Genomic DNA, 15,030 nt, shown 5'->3' on the forward strand with positions numbered 1-15,030 from the left:
GGGCTTTGAAAACATTACAAAGTGCGAAAACTCCCGCTTTACTGTCAAATTATGATGGAGAAAAGGCAAAAAAAGCTAACAAAGCCATGTAAATACTTTCATTTTAAAAGTTTTTCAATAGTTAAAGCTTACAGCACCTGGTATTCCCAGGTAGTCTCCCATCCAAGTACTAACCAGGCCCAAGCCTTCTTAGCTTCGGAGATCAGACAAGATTGGGCATTCTTCAGCTGGTTTGTCCGTACACAAACTCTGCTTGAAAATCTTGAACTTTAAACCAAAGGGGCTTGAACACATATCAAAGAGTGAAAACTCCCGCTTTACTGTCAAATTATGATGGAGAAAAGGCAAAAAAAGCTAACAAAGCCATGTAAATACTTTCATTTTAAAAGTTTTTCAATAGTTAAAGCTTACAGCACCTGGTATTCCCAGGTAGTCTCCCATCCAAGTACTAACCAGGCCCAAGCCTTCTTAGCTTCTGAGATCAGACACGATTGGGCATTCTTCAGCTGGTTTGTCTGTATACAAACTCTGCTTGAAAATCTTGAACTTTAAACCAAAGGGGCTTGAAAACATATCAAAGAGTGAAAACTCCCGCTTTACTGTCAAATTATCATGGAGAAAAGGCAAAAAGTTGGAATGGTAAGCTTTTATTTGCAATACAACAAATAAAGTGCACACCTTCTAGAGGCAATGCAATACTGGGTCGATGAATGGAGCGGATGGAGCAGGCCATATTGCCGACTCCCTGTTCTAAAAATCCGCTTAATATGACGTATCAGATATTAAACTGACATCAGGGTGCGTAGCACCTTAAGGCCGAGGGCTGGAAAACCCCACCTAATCGATTCAGCTCCACCCCACTCCATAGCCAAGCCTGTGAATGATCGTTGTAGAGCACGCACAGAAAAAGAAACCTGAAGAGAAGAAAAAAAAAAAAAAAAAAAACAAAGAAAAAAGGCGGGAAAACATATCAAAGAAAGAAAATACTCCATAACTTACTTTAAAAAAAAGTTAACAAAGTGATGTAAATACTTTCATTTTAAAAGTTTTACAATAGTTAAAGCTTACAGCACCTGGCATTCCCACGTAGTCTCCCATCCAAGTACTAACCAGGCCCAAGCCTTCTTAGCTTCTGAGATCAGACAAGATTGGGCAATCTTGAGCTGGAATGTCCGTAAGCAAACTCTGCTTGAAAATCTTGGACTTTAAACCAAAAAGGGCTTTGAAAACATTACAAAGTGCGAAAACTCCCGCTTTACTGTCAAATTATGATGGAGAAAAGGCAAAAAAAGCTAACAAAGCCATGTAAAAAAATTCATTTTAAAAGTTTTTCAATAGTTAAAGCTTAAAGCACCTGGTATTCCCAGGTAGTCTCCCATCCAAGTACTAAACAGGCCCAAGCCTTCTTAGCTTCTGAGATCAGACAAGATTGGGCATTCTTCAGCTGGTTTGTCCGTAAGCAAGCTCTGCTTGAAAATCTTGAACTTTAAGCCAAAGGGGCTTGAAAACATATGAAAGAGTAAAAACTCCTGCTTTACTGTCAAATTATGATGGAGAAAAGGCAAAAAAAGCTAACAAAGCCATGTAAATACTTTCATTTTAAAGGTTTTTCAATAGTTAAAGCTTAAAGCACCTGGTATTCCCAGGTAGTCTCCCATCCAAGTACTAACCAGGCCCAAGCCTTCTAAGCTTCTGAGATCAGACAAGATTGGGCATTCTTCAGCTGGTTTGTCCGTACACAAACTTGGCTTGAAAATCTTGAACTTTAAGCCAAAGGGGCTTGAAAACACATGAAAGAGTGAAAACTCCCGCTTTACTGTCAAATTATGATGGAGAAAAGGCAAAAAAAGCTAACAAAGCCATGTAAATACTTTCATTTTAAAAGTTTTTCAATAGTTAAAGCTTACAGCACCTGGTATTCCCAGGTAGTCTCCCATCCAAGTACTAACCAGGCCCAAGCCTTCTTAGCTTCTGAGATCAGACAAGATTGGGCAATCTTGAGCTGGCATGTCCGTAAGCAAACTCTGCTTGAAAATCTTGGACTTTAAACAAAAGGGCTTTGAAAACATTACAAAGTGCGAAAACTCCCGCTTTACTGTCAAATTATGATGGAGAAAAGGCAAAAAAAGCTAACAAAGCCATGTAAATTGGTAAATTGGTTTGGTTTCCGGTGCTGCACTGTTTGGTGTGTTTGGCGCGAGCCTGTATTACGTCCAAGGACTTCCTGAACCACCTCAGAATTAATCGCCAAAAAACGTAAGTTATGGCTCCTTCGCTAATTCCATGTGCAGTGTGTGAGATGTACAGCTTGACGAACTCCGTCAGCAGTGAGGATTTCACCTGTGGGAAGTGTAGGAGACTAGTGGAAATGACGGAGAGAATAGCCGAGCTAGAGGAGCGCATCCGAAATTTATATTTAATTAGGGAAACAGAAGTCTTAATTGACTCTTTTCTAGTCCCGGACGCGCACCAGCCCAGTCAGCCGGTGAGTGTGTCTACCCCGGCGCCGGTACCAGTAGCGCCCTCCGGACAGCAGGGCAGTTGGGTGACGGCTCGGCGTAAATCACGCAAGCGAGCTTCCGTGGCGACCCGCCAAGCTCCCCCACCACCTGGGCACCACACACCGGTTCGCGTTCAGAACCGCTTCCCCCCCCTCAGCGAGGCATCCGCTGGGTCCTACAGTCCACCGGCTCTAGTCATTGGAGACTCTGTAGTTAGAAACGTGAGGATACCGGCACCAGCGAATAAAACCCTGTGTTTTCCTGGAGCCAGAGCGCCCGACATCCGCGCAAATTTAAAAGTGCTGGCAAAAAATAACCGCAGGTACTCCAGTATAGCGATTCACGTCGGCGCTAACGACGTCCGGCTACGCCAGTCGGAAATAACTAAAGATAATTTTATAGAGATGCTTGAACTGGCTAAAACGATGTCGGATACAGTAATCTGCTCTGGCCCATTACCGCAGTTTCGGCGTAGCGACGAGACCTGTAGCTGCTCCTCGATATAAATCGCTGGTTGTCGGAGTGGTGTCCAAAAAATAAAGTGGGCTTTATTAATAACTGGCCAACATTTAGGGGGAAGCCTGGTCTTTTTGGGCGAGACGGCATCCACCCCAACTGGGCGGGTGCCACTCAGTTGTCTAAAAAATTGGCTCATAGTCTTAGAACCAAAAAACAAAACTGACTCGCCAGAGCCGAGACCAGGCAGCAGACAGAGCGTCTGCCATTTGCGTAGAGCCGCCACCCACGTGTACAATATTGACACTGTGTCTGTACCTCGCTCTATTAAAACAAGAGATTCTACAAGAAACGTTAATAATAAAACTCATAAATATGCTGACACTGTGTCTGTTCCACGGACTGGGCGGGGTGTCTGTTTCAGCAACTTACTACCCGTTACTATTACTCCTTCTGAATGTACCACCAGCACCCCCGGCATAAGAATAGGATTATTAAATGTTAGATCCCTTACACCTAAAACGCTCATTGTCAATGAAATGATTACAGATCAGGGGTTAGATGTACTGTGCCTGACCGAAACTTGGTTAAAACAAAATGAATTTGTAGCATTAAACGAGTCTAGTCCTCCTGGATACAGCTATGTACACCAACCTTGCTTAACTGGAAGAGGAGGTGGCGTCGCAGTAATTTATAAGGATAACCTCGGTATTACTCATAAACCCGGACAAGGATTTAACTCTTTTGAGATTCTATATACCAATATAACTCATGTAGTCTCACAAAATAAAAATCCTAAATTCATTCCATTGATTATTATTTATAGACCCCCTGGACCTTATTCTGAGTTTCTTAGTGAATTTACAGATTTTGTCTCCAACTTAGTTGTATCTGTGGATAAAGCCCTAATTGTCGGCGACTTTAACGTCCACTGTGATAAATTAGAAGACTCACTAAGAATCGCATTCCTGTCTTTATTAGACTCAGTTGGAGTTAACCAACATGTAACAGGACCTACTCACGAAGGTGGTCACACGCTCGATCTTGTGTTGACCTTTGGTTTAAATATAGAAGATATAGTCACTCTTCCGCAATCTGAAATGGTCTCAGATCATTTCCTCATCGCTTTTAAAATATGTATCAAACACAACAAACTCAATCCCCCTCGTTATAGAGACAAACGGACAATTACATCAAGTACGGCACAGAGGTTTATTAATACCTTACCAGATTTATCAACGCTAATAAACTCACCGTCAGACCCCGCTGAACTTGACCAAGCGACCAAATGTCTAGAATTAACACTGCGTAGTACGTTAGATATAGTCGCTCCCCTCAAAAGGAAGATAGTAAGAGAGAAAAACTTAATTCCTTGGTATAATGATCACACGCGCTCGCTTAAGAAGACCGCCCGGAAATTAGAACGCAAATGGCGTCAAAGTAAATTAAACATATTCCGAATAGCTTGGAAGGAGAGCCTACTTAACTATAAGAAGGCACTTAGCGCGGCTCGATCAACGTATCTGTCCTCGTTAATAGACAAAAACAAAAATAATCCCGGATTCCTGTTTAAAACTATAGCCAAACTAACCAGGAATAAGACAGAAATGGATGCGACCACTCAATATAATCATAGTAGTGATGATTTTATGAATTTCTTTAATACGAAAATTGTCGCAAATAGAGAGAAGATTAAAAGCACAACAAATAGCTCCGCCGATATTTCCATGGAAAATAATCTTCTAATAGACCACCGATTAGAACGATTCAACCCTATTAAAGAGCATGAATTAATCAAATTAATCTCATCATCAAATCAATGTACCTGCGCTTTGGATCCGATTCCAACAAGGCTCCTTAAGCAAATAGCACCCAATGTTATAAATTCTATCCTCAAAATTGTTAACTCGTCGCTTAGCACCGGCCACGTACCAAGTTCGTTCAAGGTAGCAGTCATTAGACCCCTGATTAAAAAGCCGGATCTTGATCGCAGTCAGCTTTCAAATTATAGACCGATATCCAACCTTCCGTTCATATCAAAAATCTTAGAAAAAGTTGTAGCCCAGCAGCTGAGCACATATCTAGACTGTAACAATATCCACGAAGTATATCAATCAGGTTTTAGACCTCATCATAGCACTGAGACAGCGCTGGTTAAAGTGGTTAATGACCTGCTGTTGGCCTCTGATCAGGGACGCATCTCGCTGCTTGTCCTGCTTGATCTGAGTGCAGCGTTTGACACTATTGATCACGCTATTCTCCTTGCCAGGTTAGAGAATGTTATCGGGATTAAGGGAACAGCCCTTGAATGGTTCAGATCATATTTGACCAACCGATATCAGTTTGTGGACATCAATGGTGTTTCGTCTTCACATAGTAAAGTAGAGTTTGGTGTTCCACAAGGCTCTGTCCTAGGTCCGTTACTTTTTTCTCTATACATGTTACCTTTAGGCAACGTCATCCGCAAACACGGTATTAGCTTTCATTGCTACGCTGACGACACACAGCTGTATCTGTCAGCAATGCCAGATCAGAGGCAGCAGCTGAACAAAATAGAGAATTGTCTGAAGGACATTAGACAGTGGATGCTCACCAACTTTCTCCTGCTAAACCCTGACAAGACAGAAGCGCTCGTAATCGGGCCTCAAGCAGCCAGGCATAAACTGGCTGACTACACAATAACCCTGGATAGCCTTTGTATCTCACCGAGTATTGAAGTGAAGGATCTAGGTGTCATCATTGATGCAGGTCTCTCATTCAGTTCGCACGTAGATAATGTCACTAGAATAGCATTCTTTCACCTTAGAAATATTGCGAAAATAAGAAATATCATTTCAATGCATGATGCAGAAAAGTTGGTCCATGCATTTATTACATCAAGGTTAGATTACTGCAATGCATTATTGTCTGGATGCTCTAGTAGGTGCATGAGTAAACTCCAGCTAGTACAGAATGCTGCAGCCAGAGTTCTAACCAGAACCAGGAAATTTGACCACATCACCCCAGTCTTACAATCACTGCACTGGTTACCCATCAAATTTAGGATTGACTACAAAATCCTACTTTTAACCTATAAAGCTCTAAATGGTCTTGCCCCGCAATACATGAGTGAACTTTTGGTTCCTTACGAACCGCCACGCCCCCTTCGATCAATGGGTGCGGGGTCACTACTGGTACCAAAAGTACAGAAGGTCACAGCTGGGAGCAGATCCTTCTCCTATAGAGCTCCGCAGTTGACACTGAATACATCCTGGACTTCTCCAACCCTACAGCTGTAGGACTCATTATATCATATCCAACCCTGCACTGACACCATTTGCAGGCTCACTCTACCCTGGAAGGGGGTCCCTCTCTGTATCACTCCTTCCCAAGGTTTCTTCCTTTCCTTTTTTCTCTCTCCTAGAGTTTTTTTGTGTGGAGTTTTTCCTTGTGTGCAGAAGGGTCAAGTGTGGGGGGTGTCAACTGTAGGGCCTGTCAAAGCCCATTGAGACATACTGTATGTGATTTTGGGCTATATAAGAAATAAATGTTGTTGTTGTTGTTGTTGTAAATACTTTCATTTTAAAAGTTTTTCAATAGTTAAAGCTTACAGCACCTGGTATTCCCAGGTAGTCTCCCATCCAAGTACTAACCAGGCCCAAGCCTTCTTAGCCTCTGAGATCAGACAAGATTGGGCATTCTTCAGCTGGTTTGTCTGTACACAAACTCTGCTTGAAAATCTTGAACTTTAAGCCAAAGGGGCTTGAAAACATATCAAAGAGTGAAAACTCCCGCTTTACTGTCAAATTATCATGGAGAAAAGGCAAAAAGTTGGAGTGGTAAGCTTTTATTTGCAATACAACAAATAAAGTGCACACCTTCTAGAGGCAATGCAATACTGGGTCGATGAATGGAGCGGATGGAGCAGGCCCTATTGCCGACTCCCTGTTCTAAAAAGTCCGCTTAATATGACGTATCAGATATTAAACTGACATCAGGGTGCGTAGCACCTTAAGGCCGAGGGCTGGAAAACCCCACCTAATCGATTCAGCTCCACCCCACTCCATAGCCAAGCCTGTGAATGATCGTTGTAGAGCACGCACAGAAAAAGAAACCTGAAGAGAAGTTTAAAAAAAAAAAAAAAGAAAAAAGGCGGGAAAACATATCAAAGAAAGAAAATACTCCATAACTTACTTTAAAAAAAAAGTTAACAAAGTGATGTAAATACTTTCATTTTAAAAGTTTTACAATAGTTAAAGCTTACAGCACCTGGCATTCCCACATAGTCTCCCATCCAAGTAGTAACCAGGCCCAAGCCTTCTTAGCTTCTGAGATCAGACAAGATTGGGCAATCTTGAGCTGGCATGTCCGTAAGCAAACTCTGCTTGAAAATCTTGGACTTTAAACAAAAGGGCTTTGAAAACATTACAAAGTGCGAAAACTCCCGCTTTACTGTCAAATTATGATGGAGAAAAGGCAAAAAAAGCTAACAAAGCCATGTAAATACTTTCATTTTAAAAGTTTTTCAATAGTTAAAGCTTACAGCACCTGGTATTCCCAGGTAGTCTCCCATCCAAGTACTAACCAGGCCCAAGCCTTCTTAGCTTCGGAGATCAGACAAGATTGGGCATTCTTCAGCTGGTTTGTCCGTACACAAACTCTGCTTGAAAATCTTGAACTTTAAACCAAAGGGGCTTGAACACATATCAAAGAGTGAAAACTCCCGCTTTACTGTCAAATTATGATGGAGAAAAGGCAAAAAGTTGGAGTGGTAAGCTTTTATTTGCAATACAACAAATAAAGTGCACACCTTCTAGAGGCAATGCAATACTGGGTCGATGAATGGAGCGGATGGAGCAGGCCCTATTGCCAACTCCCTGTTCTAAAAAGTCTGCTTAATATGACGTATCAGATATTAAACTGACATCAGGGTGCGTAGCACCTTAAGGCCGAGGGCTGGAAAACCCCACCTAATCGATTCAGCTCCACCCCACTCCATAGCCAAGCCTGTGAATGATCGTTGTAGAGCACGCACAGAAAAAGAAACCTGAAGAGAAGTTTAAAAAAAGAAAAAAGGCGGGAAAACATATCAAAGAAAGAAAATACTCCATAACTTACTTTAAAAAAAAGTTAACAAAGCCATGTAAATACTTTCATTTTAAAAGTTTTACAATAGTTAAAGCTTACAGCACCTGGCATTCCCACGTAGTCTCCCATCCAAGTAGTAACCAGGCCCAAGCCTTCTTAGCTTCTGAGATCAGACAAGATTGGGCAATCTTGAGCTGGCACGTCCCTAAGCAAACTCTGCTTGAAAATCTTGGACTTTAAACAAAAGGGCTTTGAAAACATTACAAAGTTTGATGTAAATACTTTCATTTTAAAAGTTTTACAATAGTTAAAGCTTACAGCACCTGGCATTCCCACATAGTCTCCCATCCAAGTAGTTACCAGGCCCAAGCCTTCTTTGCTTCTGAGATCAGACAAGATTGGGCAATCTTGAGCTGGCATGTCCATAAGCAAACTCTGCTTGAAAATCTTGAACTTTAAACAAAAGGGCTTTGAAAACATTACAAAGTGCGAAAACTCCCGCTTTACTGTCAAATTATGATGGAGAAAAGGCAAAAAAAGCTAACAAAGCCATGTAAATACTTTCATTTTAAAAGTTTTTCAATAGTTAAAGCTTACAGCACCTGGTATTCCCAGGTAGTCTCCCATCCAAGTACTAACCAGGCCCAAGCCTTCTTAGCTTCTGAGATCAGACAAGATTGGGCATTCTTCAGCTGGTTTGTCCGTACACAAACTCTGCTTGAAAATCTTGAACTTTAAACCAAAGGGGCTTGAACACATATCAAAGAGTGAAAACTCCCGCTTTACTGTCAAATTATGATGGAAAAAAAAGGCAAAAAAAGCTAACAAAGCCATCTAAATACTTTCATTTTAAAAGTTTTACAATAGTTAAAGCTTACGGCACCTGGTATTCCCAGGTAGTCTCCCATCCAAGTACTAACCAGGCCCAAGCCTTCTTAGCTTCTGAGATCAGACAAGATTGAGCATTCCTCAGCTGGTTTGTCTGTACACAAACTCTGCTTGAAAATCTTGAACTTTAAGCCAAAGGGGCTTGAAAACATATCAAAGAGTGAAAACTCCCGCTTTACTGTCAAATTATCATGGAGAAAAGGCAAAAAGTTGGAGTGGTAAGCTTTTATTTGCAATACAACAAATAAAGTGCACACCTTCTAGAGGCAATGCAATACTGGGTCGATGAATGGAGCGGATGGAGCAGGCCCTATTGCATTTACATTTACATTTACAGCATTTATCAGACGCCCTTATCCAGAGCGACTTACAATCAGTATTTACAGGGACAGTCTCCCTGGAGCAACTCAGGGTTAGGTGTCTTGCTCAGGGACACAATGGTAGTAAGTTGCCGACTCCCTGTTCTAAAAAGTCCGCTTAATATGACGTATCAGATATTAAACTGACATCAGGGTGCGTAGCACCTTAAGGCCGAGGGCTGGAAAACCCCACTTAATCGATTCAGCTCCACCCCACTCCATAGCCAAGCCTGTGAATGATCGTTGTAGAGCACGCACAGAAATAGAAACCTGAAGAGTTTTTTTAAAAAAAAAGAAAAAAGGCGGGAAAACATATCAAAGAAAGAAAATACTCCATAACTTACTTTAAAAAAAAGTTAACAAAGTGATGTAAATACTTTCATTTTAAAAGTTTTACAATAGTTAAAGCTTACAGCACCTGGCATTCCCACATAGTCTCCCATCCAAGTAGTTACCAGGCCCAAGCCTTCTTTGCTTCTGAGATCAGACAAGATTGGGCAATCTTGAGCTGGCATGTCCATAAGCAAACTCTGCTTGAAAATCTTGAACTTTAAACAAAAGGGCTTTGAAAACATTACAAAGTGCGAAAACTCCCGCTTTACTGTCAAATTATGATGGAGAAAAGGCAAAAAAAGCTAACAAAGCCATGTAAATACTTTCATTTTAAAAGTTTTTCAATAGTTAAAGCTTACAGCACCTGGTATTCCCAGGTAGTCTCCCATCCAAGTACTAACCAGGCCCAAGCCTTCTTAGCTTCTGAGATCAGACAAGATTGGGCATTCTTCAGCTGGTTTGTCTGTACACAAACTCTGCTTGAAAATCTTGAACTTTAAGCCAAAGGGGCTTGAAAACATATCAAAGAGTGAAAACTCCCGCTTTACTGTCAAATTATCATGGAGAAAAGGCAAAAAGTTGGAGTGGTAAGCTTTTATTTGCAATACAACAAATAAAGTGCACACCTTCTAGAGGCAATGCAATACTGGGTCGATGAATGGAGCGGATGGAGCAGGCCCTATTGCCGACTCCCTGTTCTAAAAAGTCCGCTTAATATGACGTATCAGATATTAAACTGACATCAGGGTGCGTAGCACCTTAAGGCCGAGGGCTGGAAAACCCCACCTAATCGATTCAGCTCCACCCCACTCCATAGCCAAGCCTGTGAATGATCGTTGTAGAGCACGCACAGAAAAAGAAACCTGAAGAGAAGTTTAAAAAAAAAAAAAAAAAAAAAGAAAAAAGGCGGGAAAACATATCAAAGAAAGAAAATACTCCATAACTTACTTTAAAAAAAAGTTAACAAAGTGATGTAAATACTTTAATTTTAAAAGTTTTACAATAGTTAAAGCTTACAGCACCTGGCATTCCCACGTAGTCTCCCATCCAAGTAGTAACCAGGCCCAAGCCTTCTTAGCTTCTGAGATCAGACAAGATTGGGCAATCTTGAGCTGGCACGTCCGTAAGCAAACTCTGCTTGAAAATCTTGGACTTTAAAAAAAAGGGCTTTGAAAACATTACAAAGTGCGAAAACTTCCGCTTTACTGTCAAATTATGATGGAGAAAAGGCAAAAAAAGCTAACAAAGCCATGTAAATACTTTCATTTTAAAAGTTTTTCAATAGTTAAAGCTTACAGCACCTGGTATTCCCAGGTAGTCTCCCATCCAAGTACTAACCAGGCCCAAGCCTTCTTAGCTTCTGAGATCAGACAAGATTGGGCATTCTTCAGCTGGTTTGTCCTTACACAAACTCTGCTTGAAAATCTTGAACATTAAACCAAAGGGGCTTGAACACATATCAAAGAGTGAAAACTCCCGCTTTACTGTCAAATTATCATGGAGAAAAGGCAAAAAGTTGGAGTGGTAAGCTTTTATTTGCAATACAACAAATAAAGTGCACACCTTCTAGAGGCAATGCAATACTGGGTCGATGAATGGAGCGGATGGAGCAGGCCCTATTGCCGACTCCCTGTTCTAAAAAGTCCGCTTAATATGACGTATCAGATATTAAACTGACATCAGGGTGCGTAGCACCTTAAGGCCGAGGGCTGGAAAACCCCACTTAATCGATTCAGCTCCACCCCACTCCATAGCCAAGCCTGTGAATGATCGTTGTAGAGCACGCACAGAAAAAGAAACCTGAAGAGAAGTTTAAAAAAAAAAGAAAAAAGGCGGGAAAACATATCAAAGAAAGAAAATACTCCATAACTTACTTTAAAAAAAAGTTAACAAAGTGATGTAAATACTTTCATTTTAAAAGTTTTACAATAGTTAAAGCTTACAGCACCTGGCATTCCCACATAGTCTCCCATCCAAGTAGTTACCAGGCCCAAGCCTTCTTTGCTTCTGAGATCAGACAAGATTGGGCAATCTTGAGCTGGCATGTCCATAAGCAAACTCTGCTTGAAAATCTTGAACTTTAAACAAAAGGGCTTTGAAAACATTACAAAGTGCGAAAACTCCCGCTTTACTGTCAAATTATGATGGAGAAAAGGCAAAAAAAGCTAACAAAGCCATGTAAATACTTTCATTTTAAAAGTTTTTCAATAGTTAAAGCTTACAGCACCTGGTATTCCCAGGTAGTCTCCCATCCAAGTACTAACCAGGCCCAAGCCTTCTTAGCTTCTGAGATCAGACAAGATTGGGCATTCTTCAGCTGGTTTGTCTGTACACAAACTCTGCTTGAAAATCTTGAACTTTAAGCCAAAGGGGCTTGAAAACATATCAAAGAGTGAAAACTCCCGCTTTACTGTCTAATTATCATGGAGAAAAGGCAAAAAGTTGGAGTGGTAAGCTTTTATTTGCAATACAACAAATAAAGTGCACACCTTCTAGAGGCAATGCAATACTGGGTCGATGAATGGAGCGGATGGAGCAGGCCCTATTGCCGACTCCCTGTTCTAAAAAGTCCGCTTAATATGACGTATCAGATATTAAACTGACATCAGGGTGCGTAGCACCTTAAGGCCGAGGGCTGGAAAACCCCACCTAATCGATTCAGCTCCACCCCACTCCATAGCCAAGCCTGTGAATGATCGTTGTAGAGCACGCACAGAAAAAGAAACCTGAAGAGAAGTTTAAAAAAAAAAAAAAAAAAAAAGAAAAAAGGCGGGAAAACATATCAAAGAAAGAAAATACTCCATAACTTACTTTAAAAAAAAGTTAACAAAGTGATGTAAATACTTTCATTTTAAAAGTTTTACAATAGTTAAAGCTTACAGCACCTGGCATTCCCACATAGTCTCCCATCCAAGTAGTAACCAGGCCCAGGCCTTCTTAGCTTCTGAGCTCAGACAAGATTGGGCAATCTTGAGCTGGCATGTCCGTAAGCAAACTCTGCTTGAAAATCTTGGACTTTAAACAAAGGGGCTTGAAAACATATCAAAGAGTGAAAACTCCCGCTTTACTGTCAAATTATGATGGAGAAAAGGCAAAAAAAGCTAACAAAGCCATGTAAATACTTTCATTTTAAAAGTTTTTCAATAGTTAAAGCTTACAGCACCTGGTATTCCCAGGTAGTCTCCCATCCAAGGACTAACCAGGCCCAAGCCTTCTTAGCTTCTGAGATCAGACAAGATTTGGCATTCTTCAGCTGGTTTGTCCGTACATAAACTCTGCTTGAAAATCTTGGACTTTAAACAAAAGGGCTTTGAAAACATTACAAAGTGCGAAAACTCCCACTTTACTGTCAAATTATGATGGAGAAAAGGCAAAAAAAAGCTAACAAGGCCATGTAAATACTTTCATTTTAAAAGTTTTTCAATAGTTAATGCTTACAGCTTCTGGTATTCCCAGGTAGTCTCCCATCCAAGTACTAACCAGGCCCAAGCCTTCTTAGCTTCTGAGATCAGACAAGATTGGGCATTCTTCAGCTGGTTTGTCCGTACACAAACTCTGCTTTGAAATCTTGAACTTTAAGCCAAAGGGGCTTGAAAACATATCAAAGAGTGAAAACTCCCGCTTTACTGTCAAATTATCATGGAGAAAAGGCAAAAAGTTGGAGTGGTAAGCTTTTATTTGCAATACAACAAATAAAGTGCACACCTTCTAGAGGCAATGCAATACTGGGTCGATAAATGGAGCGGATGGAGCAGGCCCTATTGCCTACTCCCTGTTCTAAAAATCCGCTTAATATGACGTATCAGATATTAAACTGACATCAGGGTGCGTAGCACCTTAAGGCCGAGGGCTGGAAAACCCCACCTAATCGATTCAGCTCCACCCCACTCCATAGCCAAGCCTGTGAATGATCGTTGTAGAGCACGCACAGAAAAAGAAACCTGAAGAGAAGTTTAAAAAAAAAAATAAAAATAAAAGAAAAAAGGCGGGAAAACATATCAAAGAAAGAAAATACTCCATAACTTACTTTAAAAAAAAGTTAACAAAGTGATGTAAATACTTTCATTTTAAAAGTTTTACAATAGTTAAAGCTTACAGCACCTGGCATTCCCACGTAGTCTCCCATCCAAGTACTAACCAGGCCCAAGCCTTCTTAGCTTCTGAGATCAGACAAGATTGGGCAATCTTGAGCTGGCATGTCCGTAAGCAAACTCTGCTTGAAAATCTTGGACTTTAAACCAAAAAGGGCTTTGAAAACATTACAAAGTGCGAAAACTCCCGCTTTACTGGCAAATTATGATGTAGAAAAGGCAAAAAAAGCTAACAAAGCCATGTAAATACTTTCATTTTAAAAGTTTTTCAATAGTTAAAGCTTAAAGCACCTGGTATTCCCAGTTAGTCTCCCATTCAAGTACGAACCAGGCCCAAGCCTTCTTAGCTTCTGAGATCAGACAAGATTGGGCATTCTTCAGCTGGTTTGTCCGTACACAAACTCTGCTTGAAAATCTTGAACTTTAAACCAAAGGGGCTTGAACACATATCAAAGAGTGAAAACTCCCGCTTTACTGTCAAATTATGATGGAGAAAAGGCAAAAAAAGCTAACAAAGCCATGTAAATACTTTCATTTTAAAAGTTTTTCAATAGTTAAAGCTTACAGCACCTGGTATTCCCAGGTAGTCTCCCATCCAAGTACTAACCAGGCCCAAGCCTTCTTAGCTTCTGAGATCAGACAAGATTGGGCATTATCATGGAGAAAGAAAATACTCCATAACTTACTTTAAAAAAAAGTTAACAAAGTGATGTAAATACTTTCATTTTAAAAGTTTTACAATAGTTAAAGCTTTCAGCACCTGGAGAAAAGGCAAAAAGTTGGAGTGGTAAGCTTTCATTTGCAATGCAACAAATAAAGTGCACACCTTCTAGAGGCAATGCAATACTGGGTCGATGAATGGAGCGGATGGAGCAGGCCATATTGCCGACTCCCTGTTCTAAAAATCCGCTTAATATGACATATCAGATTTTAAACTGACATCAGGGTGCGTAGCACCTTAAGGCCGAGGGCTGGAAAACCCCACCTAATCGATTCAGCTCCACCCCACTCCATAGCCAAGTCTGTGAATGATCGTTGTAGAGCACGCACAGAAAAAGAAACCTGAAGAGAAGTTTAAAAAAAAAAAAAAAAAAAAAGGCGGGAAAACATATCAAAGAAAGAAAATACTCCATAACTTACTTAAAAAAAAAGTTAACAAAGTGATGTAAATACTTTCATTTTAAAAGTTTTACAATAGTTAAAGCTTACAGCACCTGGCATTCCCACGTAGTCTCCCATCCAAGTACTAACCAGGCCCAAGCCTTCTTAGCTTCTGAGATCAGACAAGATTGGACAATCTTGAGCTGGCACGTCCGTCAGCAAACTCTGCTTGAA

The 15,030-nt window shown here is 40.7% G+C and overlaps 10 pseudogenes; all 10 read right to left on the bottom strand.

The window, feature by feature from the left end:
- Window positions 1–125: 125 nt before the first annotated feature.
- LOC114801453 (uncharacterized) lies at window positions 126–244 on the bottom strand (annotated as a pseudogene).
- Window positions 245–404: 160 nt separating this feature from the next.
- On the bottom strand, window positions 405–523 carry LOC114801461 (uncharacterized; annotated as a pseudogene).
- Window positions 524–1,061: 538 nt separating this feature from the next.
- Window positions 1,062–1,180, bottom strand: LOC114801435 (uncharacterized; annotated as a pseudogene).
- Window positions 1,181–1,342: 162 nt separating this feature from the next.
- LOC114801472 (uncharacterized) lies at window positions 1,343–1,461 on the bottom strand (annotated as a pseudogene).
- A 439-nt stretch (window positions 1,462–1,900) lies between these two features.
- Window positions 1,901–2,019, bottom strand: LOC114801429 (uncharacterized; annotated as a pseudogene).
- Window positions 2,020–7,472: 5,453 nt separating this feature from the next.
- On the bottom strand, window positions 7,473–7,591 carry LOC114801454 (uncharacterized; annotated as a pseudogene).
- Window positions 7,592–8,614: 1,023 nt separating this feature from the next.
- Window positions 8,615–8,733, bottom strand: LOC114801441 (uncharacterized; annotated as a pseudogene).
- A 1,223-nt stretch (window positions 8,734–9,956) lies between these two features.
- LOC114801447 (uncharacterized) lies at window positions 9,957–10,075 on the bottom strand (annotated as a pseudogene).
- A 1,744-nt stretch (window positions 10,076–11,819) lies between these two features.
- LOC114801448 (uncharacterized) lies at window positions 11,820–11,938 on the bottom strand (annotated as a pseudogene).
- Window positions 11,939–13,693: 1,755 nt separating this feature from the next.
- LOC114801434 (uncharacterized) lies at window positions 13,694–13,812 on the bottom strand (annotated as a pseudogene).
- Window positions 13,813–15,030: the final 1,218 nt, after the last annotated feature.

Source organism: Denticeps clupeoides, chromosome 12 (assembly GCF_900700375.1).
Source record: "Denticeps clupeoides chromosome 12, fDenClu1.1, whole genome shotgun sequence".
In the NCBI taxonomy this organism is placed as follows: domain Eukaryota; kingdom Metazoa; phylum Chordata; class Actinopteri; order Clupeiformes; family Denticipitidae; genus Denticeps; species Denticeps clupeoides.